Source organism: Coregonus lavaretus, assembly GCF_964263955.1.
Source record: "Coregonus lavaretus genome assembly, chromosome: 7".
In the NCBI taxonomy this organism is placed as follows: domain Eukaryota; kingdom Metazoa; phylum Chordata; class Actinopteri; order Salmoniformes; family Salmonidae; genus Coregonus; species Coregonus lavaretus.
The window spans coordinates 31,046,825-31,063,944 of record NC_139994.1 but is presented as its reverse complement, the minus strand read 5'-3'; positions in this window follow the sequence as shown (position 1 = coordinate 31,063,944).

Below are 17,120 nucleotides of genomic sequence, written 5' to 3'. Positions count from 1 at the left end.
CCATCCACCAAGACTCTTCCTAGAGCTGGCTGCCCAGCCAAACTGAGCAATTGGGGGAGAAGGGCCTTGGTCAGGGAGATGACCAAGAACCCGATGGGCTCCAGACATCCTCTGAGATGGGAGAACCTTCCAGAAGGACAACCATCTCTGCAGCACTCCACCAATCAGGCCTTTATGGTAGAGTGGCCAGACGGAAGCCACTCCTCAGTAAAAGGCACAACAGCCCGCTTGGTGTTTGCCAAAAGGCACCTAAAAACTCTCAGACCATGAGAAAGAAGATTCTCTGGTCTGATGAAACCAAGATTGAACTCTTTGGCCTGAATGCCAAGCGTGACATCTGGAGGAAAACTGGCACCATCCCTACTGTGAAGCATGGTGGTGGCAGCATCATGCTGTGTGGATGTTTTTCAGCGGCAGGGACTGGGAGACTAGTCAGGATCGAGGCAAAGATGAACGGAGCAAAGTACAGAGAGATATTCATGAAAACTATGGGTAATTTTCTAGTACATATGTTATGAAATGATGAGGGCAAAACAGAATAAACATGATTAACACTTTGTAATGCAGATGCATGCCTGGATAGTGACTATAGTCAACACATTGTGTAACTGTCCTTTAACGTATGTATGTATATTATTTTTTTGGGAAAGTGTCCTAGTCACGCCACCAATATAATGAGATAAGAGGCAAAGGCCATGCCTAGTGAGACGACACATGTACTTTGAAAGTAAATAGTGCGTGGCACTTGGACTTTGGAAGCTAATGGTGTCGTAGCACTGAAAGATGTTCATCATTTACATAAAGAGGAGTAACTATGTACGTTGTATAAGCATGACTATGCATGTTGTGTAAGCATTAAACTGTATAAAAGGAGAGCTCCGACTCAGGTCTCCATGGACCAGCTCGGCTTTGTTACTTTGTAATAAAGTCTATTCTGAATTCACAAGCTCCGGTTTCTGAGAGATATTATTGAACTAATGTTTCTACCTGTAATGATGTCATTTCATAGTGTTGTGTGAGCCAGGTTAGAGTTAGTAGATAAGTGGCTTGGTGCCACAGAGTCTGCATTCCTTATGTTCAAAGGAGATTACTGATGTTGATCTTAGAATGAGTAATGGAAAGGATATATGACTTGGGGGTAAAGAGTAATAACATCAGAGAAGGGAGTGCCCAATGATGGGTACCAGATGTTCGTGAAGAAAGTTGTAACAGAGTGCATATAAGCTGAGGGATCTCTTTTTTATGGAGTTCGGAAGATGGCAGAGGCAGGGCTATGACCTTCTTCTGTTATAACGAACCATGGTACCATATTAAATATCTGATATGAACTCCCCATCAAAAGTGTCTAAGTATATCATTACATTCTTAATTACTTGATACCCGAGAAACTCATCATAACACTACCACATAAATGGCGAGCTTGCCAGGAGTGACAAACAGGGCCCAGAGACGGTGAACACCTGTGACTGTGGACGGCTTGGACGAACTACACAAGCAAGTGGCCACTAAAAAGGTAAGCAAAGTTCTTGCTTAATAGTATAACGTTTGTGTGGTTCGTTCCGGGGCCCGGCCTCAGCTGCAGGACACCAAGTAGGTCTCTCCAAATTTACGAACTAGAAAAACAGAAACTGGGAGCTTTTGAATTAAAAAATGCATGCAAAATAATAAATAAATAAAAAGCCTAGAGGGTTGCAATACATAGAAAAAGCCTAAGTAGGAGTAGATCTGCTCTGACCGAGCAGGTGGGTGGTTTGCTTGAGCGGCTATGGTTCATTCGGTTGTGGTCAATTTGGATGTTTCATCTGTCTCATTCAGGTTGCTCATCTGATCAGCTTGATCAATCCGTTTGATTCGATTGTTTTGTCTGACTCGTTTTGTACAAGACTGGTTTTATTGGACCTGCTTGAGTTTGCAAAAGCAACTCTTTCATCTTGGTCAACTGGTCTGACTCAATTCGTGCATTCAATTCATCGAGGTCACTCGGTTGTTCATCTGAGTCATTTGTTCAATTCGTCTTATTAATTTGTTCGTCCTGCTGGTCATTCTGTCTGATTCATTTCAGCACGAGCGGCTGCCAATCAGTTTGGGAAATCAAAAAATAAATAAGAAGTCCTGCGAATACCGCTCTAGTGTGTCGAGGAAGTGTTTCACTAGAGGGCTGCATAGGTAGGCAAAAAGTCCTGCGAATACCGCTCTAGTGTGTTGAGGAAGTGTATCACTAAGAGGGCTGCATAGGTAGGCAAAAAGTCCTACGGATACCGCTCTGAGTGTGTCATGGAAGTGTATCACTGAGAAAAACTGAAAAATATGAGGCGCAATGTCCAATCTTAATAAAAGGTACCCAGGCACATTGTGTTCCGTGGGGATCACAGGACCTGGAAGGTTTTGCCCGCCTGCCAGATTTGCATGATGGGGCAGGAAAATGGATAAGGATATTTGAGGAACAAACCATGGGGAAACTGCTGGCTGTGGAAAATCTAAAGGAACTGTTGGCAAGGGCGGTAGGAGTGGCAAAGATGGAGGATATACTGGGGAACAGTGACCTGAGGAGGGAAGTGAGAGACACGCCAGGAGACGGGATGGACTTTGACTCACACCGCCCTGAAGTCTGGCGAGCACTGAGACTGGAATACCCAGCAAGAATTGATCCCAAGTCACAAAAAGGGGGAGTGCTGGGGGAAACAGAGAATCCAGCTGCCTATCTACACGAACAGCTGAAATTATGGAGACTGGAAACAGAACGAGACCCAGAGGGGGACCCACTGATGACAACTTTGTTCCGAAACTCAGTGATAGAGGCCATGCCCCAGCTGGTGAAAAGCAGGCTGGAGGATGTGGTAGGACTAACCTCAAAATCACACAAGGAATTCTGTGACCATGTGATACATGCAGTAGAAAAACACAGGAAGGATGAACAAAGACTCACGGAACAGGGGAGAGACATTCAAAGAAAGTTGACTCAACTCCAGCTGGAAGAACTGACAAACAAAGGGAAGAAGAAAATCCAGGCTCCAGTAACAGCACCTGTGCCTGAGACAAGAATGGTGGCTGCAGTCTCCTCCGGAGGGCCACAACTGCTTCCTGCGCCACAGGCCCAAGTGCAACCTACACCACCAGTAGTGAATGTGTATGCACAACAACCCCAGCAATGGAATAATAACAACAGACAACAAAAACCTCTGCAAAACAATCAGAGAGGAGGAAACCGGGGCCCACAGGGGCCACCAGGGATCTGCTGGGGATGACAACAGCTGGGGCATACCAGGCGAAACTGCCCCACAAACCCCTGGCAACAACAGGTGAACAGAAACCAAAGTAACTGGAAACAAACTGGTGGTTGGCAACAAAATCAAAAACTATTCCAAGGTCCTGTGAATCCATGGGCAGGGCCCAATCAGGGGAATTAGGGGTGCCCAGAGAGTCCTACAGGGGAGGGTCAGTTTCCAGTGCTAACTACGCGAGCTGATCAGGAACCTATGCTGCAGGTTCAAATAGAAAATAGAGGCACACCCAGTCAAAACTGTTCGCTGCTCTGGCACCCCAATGGTGGAACAAGCTCCCTCACGACGCCAGGACAGCGGAGTCACTCACCACCTTCCGGAGACATTTGAAACCCCACCTCTTTAAGGAATACCTGGGATAGGATAAAGTAATCCTTCTACCCCCCCTTACCCCAACCCAAACCCCAACCCCCCCCCCAAAAAAAAACAAAAAAAAAAACATTGTAAAGTGGTGATCCCACTGGCTATAAGGTGAATGCACCTATTTGTAAGTCGCTCTGGATAAGAGCGTCTGCTAAATGACATAAATGTAAATGTAAATGATAGATACTGGAGCCACTTACACTTGTGTAAGTCCAAATTATGCCTCTCACCTCCCCATGTCTGGCAAATACGCCAAAACTGTAGGATTTTCGGGACAAACACAGTTAATTCCAATGACAGCTCCAGTTCACTTGACAGCTGACGACAAATCCGCAACCCTCCCTATACTAGTATCAGAACACACCCTGTCAACTTATTAGGAAGAGATGCTCTATGCAAAATGGGTATACAAATTCGGTGTTCCTCTGAAGGGGTGATTATAGATAATGTAGGGTTAAACTTGCAAATGGTAATGACACAGGGCACAGCAAATGTATATTGGTTAGGGGGCATTGAGACAGAGGTAGATAAGACATTCAAGAAATGGGGTAGGTTTATTCAGGCTCAGATACCAGAAGCAGATAGAGCAAAATCAGAACATCATTGCACAATGCAATATGATCCCTATCGTGATAATCTTTTGGAACAGCTATGGTTGTTAAACGCAAACGGGAAATCAGTACCAATTACAGTGAGGGGAAAAAGTATTTGATCCCCTGCTGATTTTGTACGTTTGCCCACTGAAATAAATGATCAGTCTATAATTTTAATGGTAGGTTTATTTGAACAGTGAGAGACAGAATAACAACAACAACAAAAACGCATGTCAAAAATGTTATAAATTGATTTGCATTTTAATGAGGGAAATAAGTATTTGACCCCTCTGCAAAACATGACTTAGTACTTGGTGGTAAAACCCTTGTTGGAAATTACAGAGGTCAGACGTTTCTTGTAGTTGGCCACCAGGTTTGCACACATCTCAGGAGGGATTTTGTCCTACTCCTCTTTGCAGATCTTCTCCAAGTCATTAAGGTTTCGAGGCTGACGTTTGGCAACTCGAACCTTCAGCTCCCTCCACAGATTTTCTATGTGACCTTAATGTGCTTCTTCTTGAGCCACTCCTTTGTTGCTTTGGTCGTGTGTTTTGGGTCATTGTCATGCTGGAATACCCCTGGCTGAGGGTAGGCGGTTCTCACCCAAGACGATGGACGATGGCCCCGTCCATTGTCCCTTTGATGCAGTGAAGTTGTCCTGTCCCCTTAGCAGAAAAACACCCCCAAAGCATAATGTTTCCACCTCCATGTTTGACGGTGGGGATGGTGTTCTTGGGGTCATAGGCAGCATTCCTCCTCCTCCAAACACGGCGAGTTGAGTTGATGCCAAAGAGCTCGATTTTGGTCTCATCTGACCACAACACTTTCACCCAGTTCTCCTCTGAATCATTCAGATGTTCATTGGCAAACGTCAGACGGCCTTGTATATGTGCTTTCTTGAGCAGGGGGACCATGCGGGCGCTGCAGGATTTCAGTCCTTCACGGCGTAGTATGTTACCAATTGTTTTCTTGGTGACTATGGTACCAGCTGCCTTGAGATCATTGACAAGATCCTCCTGTGTAGTTCTGGGCTGATTCCTCACCATTCTCATGATCATTGCAACTCCACGAGGTGAGATCTTGCATGGAGCCCCAGGCCGAGGGAGATTGACAGTTATTTTGTGTTTCTTCCATTTGCGAATAATCGCACCAACTGTTGTCACCTTCTCACCAAGCTGCTTGGCGATGGTCTTGTAGCCCATTCCAGCCTTGTGTAGGTCTACAATCTTGTCCCTGACATCCTTGGAGAGCTCTTTGGTCTTGGCCATGGTGGAGAGTTTGGAATCTGATTGATTGATTGCTTCTGTGGACAGGTGTCTTTTATACAGGTAACAAACTGAGATTAGGAGCACTCCCTTTAAGAGTGTGCTCCTAATCCCAGCTTGTTACCTGCATAAAAGACACCTGGGAGCCAGAAATCTTTCTGATTGAAAGGGGGTCAAATACTTATTTCCCTCATTAAAATGCAAATCAATTTATAACATTTTTGACATGCGTTTTTCTGGATTTTTTGTTGATGTTATTCTGTCTCTCACTGTTCAAATAAACCTACCATTAAAATTATAGACTGATCATTTATTTGTAAGTGGGCAAACGTACAAAATCAGCAGGGGATCAAATAGTTTTTTCCCTCACTGTATGTCCCAGTACATAATTATAGGAAAACAGGGAGCGGCAATGGAAGTAACAGACAGGAACAGCTCAGACTTTTTGGCAAAATGGTATAATGTTTCCGATGCTGCCCCATACATTACTTTACTAGTAAATAAGGGAATGGATGCTAAAGATCTGGGCCTAGTGATGAAACGAGCAAAAACAAGTCAATGGGACAAAACAGACAACACGTTGATTTATCACTCAAAAGATAGAGCTCTCATTAAAATATTGACCACCACAGTAATGACTGGAGACCCAATATGCCATTTAATAATATGCCATTTAATAATATGCCATTTAGCAGACGCTTTTATCCAAAGCGACTTACCGTCATGTGTGCATACATTTTTACGTATTGGTGGTCCCGGGGATCGAACCCACTACCCTGGCGTTACAAGCGCCATGCTCTACCAATTGAGCTACAGAGGACCACAAAGGGAGGTAGAAGTTACAGCCAAACAGTTAATACAGCTAGGGGAAGCAACATAACCAGAGAACCAGCAAAAACTGGAAAAGGAGAGAAACATACCGGATGGGGTATGGTCACAACATGATACAGATGTTGGATTGGTAAAATCAGCAAGTCCTGTAAGATAAAACCAGATCCTGAGCCCACTTGGATGGCTCAATATCATATGAAACCTGAGGCAGAAGAGGGTATTAACATGACAATCGAGGGACTAATAAAAGCAGGAGTGCTGATAGAAACACAAAGTTATTGCAACACACCTCTGTTGCCGGTTCTTATAGCAGATGGGAAGAAGTGGAGGCTAGTCCATGATTTAAGGGCCGTAAATGACATAGTACAGGACTGACCTGCTGAAGTTCCAAATCCTCACACGCTGCTGACCAATGTTCCCCCGGAATCCAAGTACTTTACAGTAATTGATCTATGTGGAGCATTTTTTTGTGTGCCCCTGGCGGGAGATTGCAGGCATTTGTTTGCATTTACGTACAAAGGAAAACAATACACACATACCCGCATGCCACAGGGGTTTAAGCACTCTCCTCGTGTTTAATCAGGTGCTAAGAGCAGACCTGGAAGATCTAATCCTTGAAGGAACATTGATTCAGTATGTAGATGATCTGTTGATCTGTGCCTCCTCCTTGGAACAATGCCATGCTGACTCTATGAAGGTCTTAAAGCAATTGGCAGAAGGAGGACACAAGGTGTCAAAAACAAACTCCAGTACTGCCAATCCCAAGTTGAATACCTAGGACGAACAATAGCGCATGGAACAAAGGCAATAGCACCAAGACAACTAGAAGCGATTAGCAAAGCGCCGCTTCCTCAAACAGTGGCCCAGATGATGACATTCTTAGGAATGACTGGATTTAGCTCGGACTGGATAGAGGAGTATGCGGTTAAAACAGCTCCTCTGTGAGAAATTATGAAGGAAGCAGGACAACTAGACCTTAGAGCGAGTCTTGAATGGAACAGTGATGCCGTAATTGCATTTGAAACAATGAAAAAAGAGATGCAGTCCGCACCGCACCGTGGCGGCGGTACTTATGCAAGAAACATGCAGTGGAAGACATAAACAGCCCATTGCGTATTATAGTACTAAATTGGACTCTGTCACTTACCACGGCCTACATTCTAGGAAAAAGACAGACAGTTAACATCTATACTGATTTGGCATATGCACATGGGGTATGCCACCAAAATCCTACAATGTGATTTTCTGGATTTTCTTTCCTCATTTTGTCTGTCATAGTTGACGTGTACCTATGATGAAAATTACAGGCCTCTCTCATCTTTTTAAGTGGGAGAACTTGCACAATTGGTGGCTGTCTAAATACTTTTTCCCCCCACTGTACCAGTCCCAGAAGGACCATTTCGACACCTAGTCATGGATTACGTGGATATGATAAAAAAGGTGAACGGCAAAAGATACATGCTAGTGATAATAGATAGATTTAGCAGATGGGTAGAGGCGGTACCATCAGCAGATCTAGGATCAGGGACAGTAATCACATTTCTAACCAGAGAAGTAATACCCAGATTTGGAATACTGACAGAAATCAGCTCAGACAATGGATCAGCATTTATTCAGAAAACGGTGACGCAAGCACTACAGCAGTTAAAGATTAAGCAAAGACTGGGATGTGTATATCACCCACAGTCGCAAGGGATGGTTGAGAGAATAAATGGAACCCTCAAGGCTAAATTGAATAAAATCTGTACCAGTGCAAAGCTTAACTGGGTGGATGCACTGGCACTTGCTTTAATGACCTATCGCATGCAAACTAACAGAAATATGCACCTAACCCTGCATGAAATGCTTACGGGTCGACCCATGCCAGTGCCAGTTCTGATAGGGCCCTACAAAGGACCCTCATTGGAACAATTAGAGGTGGAGCTTAAAGCATATGTAAGACAACTAACTGCTATACATAACGTTATTTATCTCCAAGAAAAAAGGTGAGAACCGGAACCCAGACCAGAGGAGCCAGGACCAGTGATACCAGGAGACCAAGTCTACATCCGAAAGTGGAACGAGCCCAGTAGAGATGGACCATACACGGTGATTCGAGCAACACCCACGGTGATACAGGTGGAAGGAAGTACGACGTGGTACCATCTGAACCACTGCACCAGGGTCCCAAAGTGAACTGACCTGCCACCGGCGAGCCATGAGGAAGCTGAGGATATTGAGGCACCAGGCGGGGTCCAAGAAGAATTAGAAGAAGCAAGTACGAGCCTCAGCACAAACATCGAAGGCCAGCAGGCACTCCTTCCTGAAAATCCGGAGAGTCAGGGGATGGGGCCTGATGACGTGGGGAATACTGCTAATGGGATACCTGTTATGGCAGGTGCCCCAAGCACAGGCAATGACCCAGGCAATGGAGGGACAACAGGATATAGAGGGGAAAGTGACTTCCCTACCATCGAAGAAGGTGGCTTCCCCACCATTGACTTCTCTGACCTCTTAGGTCCCCCTAACGGAAATTGGAGAACAGAACAACTGAAAAGCTGTGGAATGGCTCTAACACTAATAGCAGTTAACCTAGGAAAGATGGTAGTAGGTCTGCCCACAACTATACAAGAGTAACAATATGCATTTATGAGTGTAAATTCCACTGCTGATGTGTTGATTGAATGGGTACGACGGAGTATTTGGTTTGGTGATGTTGAATGTATGATTTGAAGCGTGTGTGGTTTAAATAGCAGGACTCTTGTAGCTCGGTTGGTGGAGAATGGTGCTTGCAACGCCAGGGTTGTGTGTTCGATTCCCAAGTGGGGCTAGTATAAGTATAAAAAATGTATGGGCTCACTAATTGTGGGTCGCTCGGGATAGGAGCGTCTGCTAAATGACTAAAATGTAAAAATGTTAACGGGTATGGAGAGAAGAGTGCGTGGTAGAATTTTTTTTGGGGCATTGAATACGGTTTTGCTAGATTAAACGAGTGAGAATGGTGGAATATGTCTATAAATAAATTGGATCGTGATAAATGGATGATTTCAATATATGATGGTAAACTACAGCAAGTGTTTGGTGTTACTTGTAGCCTACTTAGAAAGGATAGTTGACTAGATCTCATTCATTCTGATAATGGCGGAGTGATGGTTTCATTGTGTGGCTATGATCTTAGTTGATTACAGGGAAATTGAATGTAGTTTAGGACGCACAGAAAAGCGAATATCTTATATTCATGGGAAGTGAAGCAAGGGAACTAAGACAATTATAGAAATATATATTTTAAAAAAAACGAGGGATAATGTAGCTTTGTTAGAAGTATTATGGACATACTATCGTTATAAATAAACTGAACATACATGACGTTACTAGAGCAATTTAGGATGGTTAATGTTGTTACGTTAGTTTTTAAACCCTATGATAGAGGTTAATGTAGAACGCTGTTTGAGATTTTGTTATTTGGTCTGCTAGTAAAAAATGGAAGAGTTTCCATGTTTTTGTCTGCAGGTGTTAGCAACTGGGTATCGCTGAAACGTTACAGCGCTGTAAGGGACATAATGGGTTAAGTTATGTGTACAAGGATCAGTGGTTGCTGTGGAGTAGGAAGTCATAGGGGGTTGAATGTTATCGGTGTGAAATGGCTAGCTAGTTAGCGTTGAGAGCTAGTACGTCACTTGCTCTATGAACTGGAAGTAGTTGCTTTGCAAGGATTGCGGATTTGTATGGTGTTTCGATGGTGAATGTTGTCGATATGTGTAGAGGGTACCTGGTTCAAACCCAGAGAGGGATAGAAAGCAAAACTTTTACATTGAAGATATTAACATAGATTAATAGGTGACTTGATAAACATTTTGTGAAAGGGATTGTCTCACCGACACAATAGTATAACATAGTAATTAAAGTTGCATAGCTTTGAATTTGATGTTTTATTTGTTTTGACTATAACTTCACAGTAATTTGTCATCTATTGAGGTACCGTTCTAAGGAAAGTTAGCTGTAGAGTATGATAGATATTATTGAGGGTTTAAAAAGTAAGTAAGTTAATTGGATGATGAGACAGGTTGACTTGATGTTGAATTGGATTGTTTAATAGAAGTAATTATTTATATTTAGGTGAATGAGAATATGTTATTAGGTAGTATTGCTTTGTGGAGACGATTTACTAATGAAGAACATGTCTAGATAGTTGAATAAGGAACGATATTTGATATCTTATTATTACATTATATAGTTTGTTTAAACAGCGGTGAGTTATGACGACGGTTCATTACTTCTGATAACGATAATCTGTTTATAGTACGTTGAACGATGGGAGATAGTTGTTGCTGTTGGCCTGATGGATTAAGTAGACATCTTTTTGTGGGTTTTGGATTATGAAACAATAGGTTTATATTTTAAAACATCAATGCAACAGTTTGCGATGATTAAATTACTAGAAAGGGGTTATAGGTTTATAGTAGAAGGTGTATTTAACTTAATAAATGTGGTATTATCCAGTGTCTTGTGAGGGGGCGTTTTTTTTCTCCAGGATTGATGGAAGTCTCCTATAGCATTATGATAAGGGGAGAGTAGGAGACAACGTAGCGAACAATTTTTAAATAGATGCTGGGGATAAAATATCAAGTCTTAAACAAAGTAAGTGATGGTATTGGCTAATGAATGAAATGACATTTACAGGGGTGACAGGAACAATGGCAAAGGACATGGATTTTCTTTTGTTGTTGATTATGTAAAAGATAATGGATCATTTGATATTGGATAATAAGGAGCAGATTTGGGGTTTAATAATGATTGTGATAATTAAAGAGGATATGATCTGAAGGGTAATCAATTAAACATAATCATTGTATACTTGAAGAAATTGGAGTGGTTTTAATATTGTGAAAAGTTTTATATAATCTTTTTATGGAGTAGTTATGAGGAATTAGTTTGATACAAATGATTATTGATGAGATAGGACTGTGGATATATGTAGCAGGTTTTGTGTGTAATTACTATCTTTGGATTGTTGATGATATGTTAACGACATGTATACTTTATATTCCAGGAGAAAGAGGATTTCTTTATCTCATTGGAATATTGCCCAGGGCTAGGGTGGACTAGTTAGTAAAATTAAGTAGTCTTATTTTTAGGTTGTCATAGGGAGATACCAAATTATATAAGGCCTGGCCATGTTTTTTTGTTTGTTTTTGTTTTCCAAATGGGTTTTTCATATAAAACACAACACAACACAACACACCTAGTATGATGTTTATAAAGGGTTGTTATTTTGAGTGTTAGGAGTTTCAACAGGTCAAAGGTGATATGTCTTAAAGGAGCACACACAGTGCATTTTATAAAGTTTTTATTTTTTGACTGAGTTTTCGGTATACATTATTTCTTATGACAATAACTGGCATGAGGATTTAATGTACATTTGGGATACACAACATTTATGAAATGTTTTCAATATTGGTAATGATTAGTATACTATGGGATGGAACATTTCATCTGTCATGGCTTTATAGTGTGTCTTGATCACCCGCACTGTAAATCCTAGAGGCATGCTGAATTGGGGGGTTAGTTATGATAAGGATAATTGTGAAGAAGATTATAATTTGGTAATAATATGATTCGAACCATAAAATAACTAAAGAGAGAGGGAGCTATCGTAAATGAGGGATACCTGTTGCTAGTTAATTGTACTAATCTTGGATTACTTTACGGAATAGAGGTAAGTAAAGGTATTATCAAATGTTGTCATTTTAATTTCATTTTATTATGATTTAATAAACAATGTTGGTGTTTTGTTTTTGAAAGCATGAATCACGTTGTGACTCATGTGTTCAAAAAAAAGGGGGGTAGTATGGATGGTATGAGGATTTATTGGTACATTTGCGTATTGTATTAAGTATATGAGCAGTAGTAAGTAATATGTTATGGGTTAGATTAAATGTTTTAAGGGAAAATGTATTTGTGGTATAAGGCAGAATTTAGAGGAGGCCTTTCTATGAGATGAGTGGACTGCAACAAGCTGAAAGTATGTGCACTTCCTAATCTAAAAGGCTTATCAGGAATGATAAGAAGAAAGGATGAAGTAGCATGCTGTGTCTCAACTAACAATGTTATGAAGATTTCTTTCGAAAAGGTGAAGGCTTGTCTGCCAGACCTACCAGGAGAATCTGGACATTTTCTGCGACTTGGAGACTATGTGGTGGTAAAGGATTAAGGAAGTCAGAGATGGACAACACCCAAGTGGGAGGTTAGTAATAGGTGTTGATGGCTACCTTGATGGAGGGGCAAGTAAGAGAGAGAGAGTCCTAGATCTATATGTACCATTGCAGGACGTCTTTAACGCAGAGGAGGAAGATGGCACCGCTTCGGCGGAGCATTGTTTTGTTTTGTTTGTGTGTTTTTGGAAGCAGGGAATGTTGGTACGCTGATAGAAGGACACAATCCACAGAGAGATGGTGATAAATGGAGAAGGACTCTGCATGATCAAATAACTAGTGAAGGAAGAAGGTTCATGCATCATCACACAGTCTACACCAACGGAGGTATGGATAGAGGGGAGATTGAACAGGTATCAGGTCAACCACTGCAACAGATGGCTACGAGGAAACTGATGATTAGAGATGAGGATACTGTTGATGACAATTATCAGGTGATGGAGGACGATGTTTGAGGAATGATACTGATGAGATGTGGGTTATGGCTGATTACCTCAGTGGAGGAACAGAGCTATAGACCTCCAATAATTTCAAAAATTTCCAGATTTTTCAGGAATCAACTGGCTGTCATTCCATTCGGTTATATGTATTTAAAAGGTTTATCTAATAGAAATTGGGAAGTATATTAGGAATTGGTATTAGGAATAATTGTTAAAGCATAATAATTTGTCATATGGTGAATGTTTATATGGAGTTATTGGTTTAGAAATGAAATCAATTAAACTGTTGTGTTTTTGTCTTCTAGTGAGGTAAATACAGATGGTATCTTGATGCATAATAAGGGATAATTTGGCATAGAATGGTGTGTACCTATATATAAATAAAAGTAACAAATTATGAACCGGCTGAAGATGAATATCAGAGGCGTTGAAGACGTTTTTGTAAAAAACCACTTCTACATGCAACTGGTCTACAACAACCAATCGAAGATATCAAAGGAATTTTTTTTCTCATGTTTTTATATCGAAGGAGTGGGAAAGGAGTTCACCATTGAGTGAGAATGGAGAAAGATCTGTTCAAATGCAACATTTCTCATGTTGTTGGTATAATGGTTGGCAAATGGAAATGACATTGAGGTTGTGGAGTTGGTGGTGAATCGAATGAGACATTGTATTTGTCACATTGTCATGGGCAAGTCATTTTGAACCATGAAGCTGTCTGAAGAACATAATGAAGAGACGCCAGAAGATTTAAGTGCCGGGAGGAATAAAGGGGTTGCTTGTTGATAATAAAATTTGATTTATCTAAATTTGATAATTTGGGTAGTAGGTACTGTATATACACTGCTAAATTAATAGTATTAGTAATGCATTGAGATAATGATCTGTATTTATTATCAGGATGAGGAAAGTCATAATTGAATTATGAATGTTTATAATGTATGATAATATAAGTATACATTCTGAAAGTTGTAATGGAAGTTAAGGTAAGGATTGTGAATGAAATCATGAATGTGTTGATTAATTGGGTTAAAGTATTAACATATTAGTAATGACATAGATTTGAAATATTGGGTGATATTGATATGGATGTTTAGAGTGGTAAATATTTATGTTGATAGGCAAGTACTTAATTGGTTATTACATTGGGGTTATGATATTTTCATATGATCTGAATTTGGTTGAATTATTAAAGCAGGAATAGTTTAGGGATGTAATGATTTAACAGGGAGTGAAAATATAGTGTTATAATGTGTATGTCATGTTAGGAATAATAGGAGAACAAAGTCGGTGTTGAAAATTGTATATTTTAACAATCATGGGTTTTTAAGAATTGGGTCTCAGATGTTAATCATTAGAATGTGTAATTGATAATCACATAGCAGTGGATGCTATTATAGTAAGATTAGGAGGATATGGTAATTTGAATGCTGTTGAAATCTTTTCAAAGTTGTTTTAGTGGTAATTCCATAGGAACATGGATGGCAAGCATTCTAGGTCATCTAGTGGCCATAGTAATTATTGTAGCAATATTTATGGGGTGTTGTTTTCATATTTTTTTGTTGCTGAAATCACTCTTGCTCCAAACCACAGTAAAACAAATGACTGTACAGACAATTGTTAATAATTCACCCAAACAAATATACCCCATCCCGGGAGCTCCAGGACAGTATGTTAACGAATATGGAAAGCCCTGTAATATTAAAGGAGGACCACTGGACGGCCCGTTTGGGAATCCTGCATGTCTGTATGGTGTTGTCCCTGGGGGTGGATGGGCCTGTCATGGTTGCAAAACTCAACAGTAACAACTGGGGGTTAGCTCAGAAGGAAACTTCCCGGACCTAAACCCAGTACCTGACTGGGCTCATCGGCCTCATCGTGATGGGTCAGATAATGAGGAAGATACATTGTTCTGAATATATTCTTATAAAATGAAATCACAAATAGGAATAAGTATATGCACATGCTTACAGTCATCTTATGTTAACTTTTGTTGGTTGGGACTTAGTAAGTCCCAAAGGGGGTAATATATGGGTACATTTCTAGTACATATGTTATGAAATGATAAGGGCAAAACAGATTATACATGATTGACACTTTGTAATCCAGATGCATGCCTGGATAGTGACTATAGTCAACACATTGTGTAACTGTCCTTTAACGTATGTATATTATTTTTTGGGAAAGTGTCCTAGTCATACCACCAATATAATAAGATAAGAGGCAAAGGCCCTGCCTAGAGAGATGACACGTGGACTTTGAAAGTAAATAGTGCGTGGCACTTGGACTTTGGAAGTTAATGGTGGCATGGCACTGAAAGATGTTAATCATTTACATAAAGAGGAGTAACTATGTACGTTGTATAAGCATGACTATGAATGTTGTGTAAGCAAGAAACTGTATAAAAGGAGAGCTCCGAGTCAGGGCAGGCAGTTGCTCCATGGACCAGCTCGGCTTTGTTACTTTGTAATAAAATCTATTCTAAATTCACAAGCTCCTGTTTCTGAGAGATACTATTGAACTAATATTTCTACCACAAAACCTGCTCAGAGCGCTCAGGACCTCAGACTGGGGCGAAGGTTCACCTTCCAACAGGACAACGACCCTAAGCACACAGCCAAGACAATGGAGGAGTGGCTTCTGGACAAGTCTCTGAATGTCTTTCAGTGGCCCAGCCTGAGCCCGGACTTGAAACCGATCAAACATCTCTGGAGAGACCTGAAAATAGCTGTGCAGCAATGCTCCCCCTCCAACCTGACAAAATAATGGAAGAAACTCCCCAAATACAGGTGTGCCAAGCTTGTAGCGTCATACCCAAGAACACTCGATGCTGTGATCAATGCCAAAGGTGCTTCAACAAAGTACTGAGTAAAGGGTCTGAATACTTTCAGTTTTTTTCTTTTTATAAATTAGAAAAAAATTCTAACAATCTGTTTTTGCTTTGTCATTATGGGGTATTGTGTATAGATTGATGCGGTGAAAAAAACAATTTAATCAATTTTTGAATAAGGCTGTAACATAACAAAAAGTCAAGCGGTCTGAATACTTTCCGAAGGCACTGTATAAATGTGAAGCATCCAGTTGGAGTTTCTACTTACTACCTATTCTGCCCTCGCAAAAGACTCCCCTTCTTAAGCTTAGCGGATAGATAAACTTGGTACAGCAACTGTAGTGTTGAAGGATAATTTATTGCCACCGCTTCATAGGTACAGTAATAGTGACTGAAATGAGTAAAACTGAACTATAGAAAGAAAATAACAATGAGTATAACTTATTGTATGCTAGCTGATTACTAGGCTTAATTCTCAATAATAACACAGCATGTATCTGTATACATGTTCATAAACACAGAAAATAATTCCCCAAAACATGACAAGATCATGCACTGAACAGATATCCATGTGGCTATCAAGAAGATTCATAAATCTCAATAAAACGATCATCAGTACAAAATATCATCATGAATTGAATGCCAAATATGTTATGATTAATTTTACTTACAGACAACACTTCTACAAAATGATAGCAAGAAGGATGGAGTTTGATAACATCTGCAGCTCCACAGTGTAACTTTCACCATTTTGGAACTAAACAATTCTTCTTCTACAGGATTTAGCATATTAAACAAACAGCACACATCAACCCAGGACAGTTGCCCCAAGTGGTCAACAATGGAATTACTTAATATCATAAAGGAACTCAAACCCAACTACAGGGGCCAGAACACTACCAAATATGGTGATGAGAGGAAGCCCAGTGGCTGGCAGTGGGAGAAGATGGAGCGAGATGGATTTTAGACTACATTCTGCAAATTTTCTCATCGATGGAACATTTGATCTCCATACAGTTTTCTTTTTCCCAAACTAAAATCTGTAACAGAGTGGACTGCGTTTTGTAGACTTTACCCTTTCCCAAAGTTTCAAAAAATTGCATTGTTTAGAAGGAGTGCTAGGGCGAATTGAGTTACTGCACACGCGCACTTCACAGAATAGGCGTTCCCTTCTTCTTCTTCTTCTTCTTCTTCTTCTTCTTCTTCTTCTTCTTCTTCTTCTTCTTCGGGATTGAGTTGGCGGATCATCGAAAGCTAATTTCCTGCATTTCTACACAATCCAATATGACCCCTGGCCTTTCTAGTTGTCTCTATTTAGAACAATAA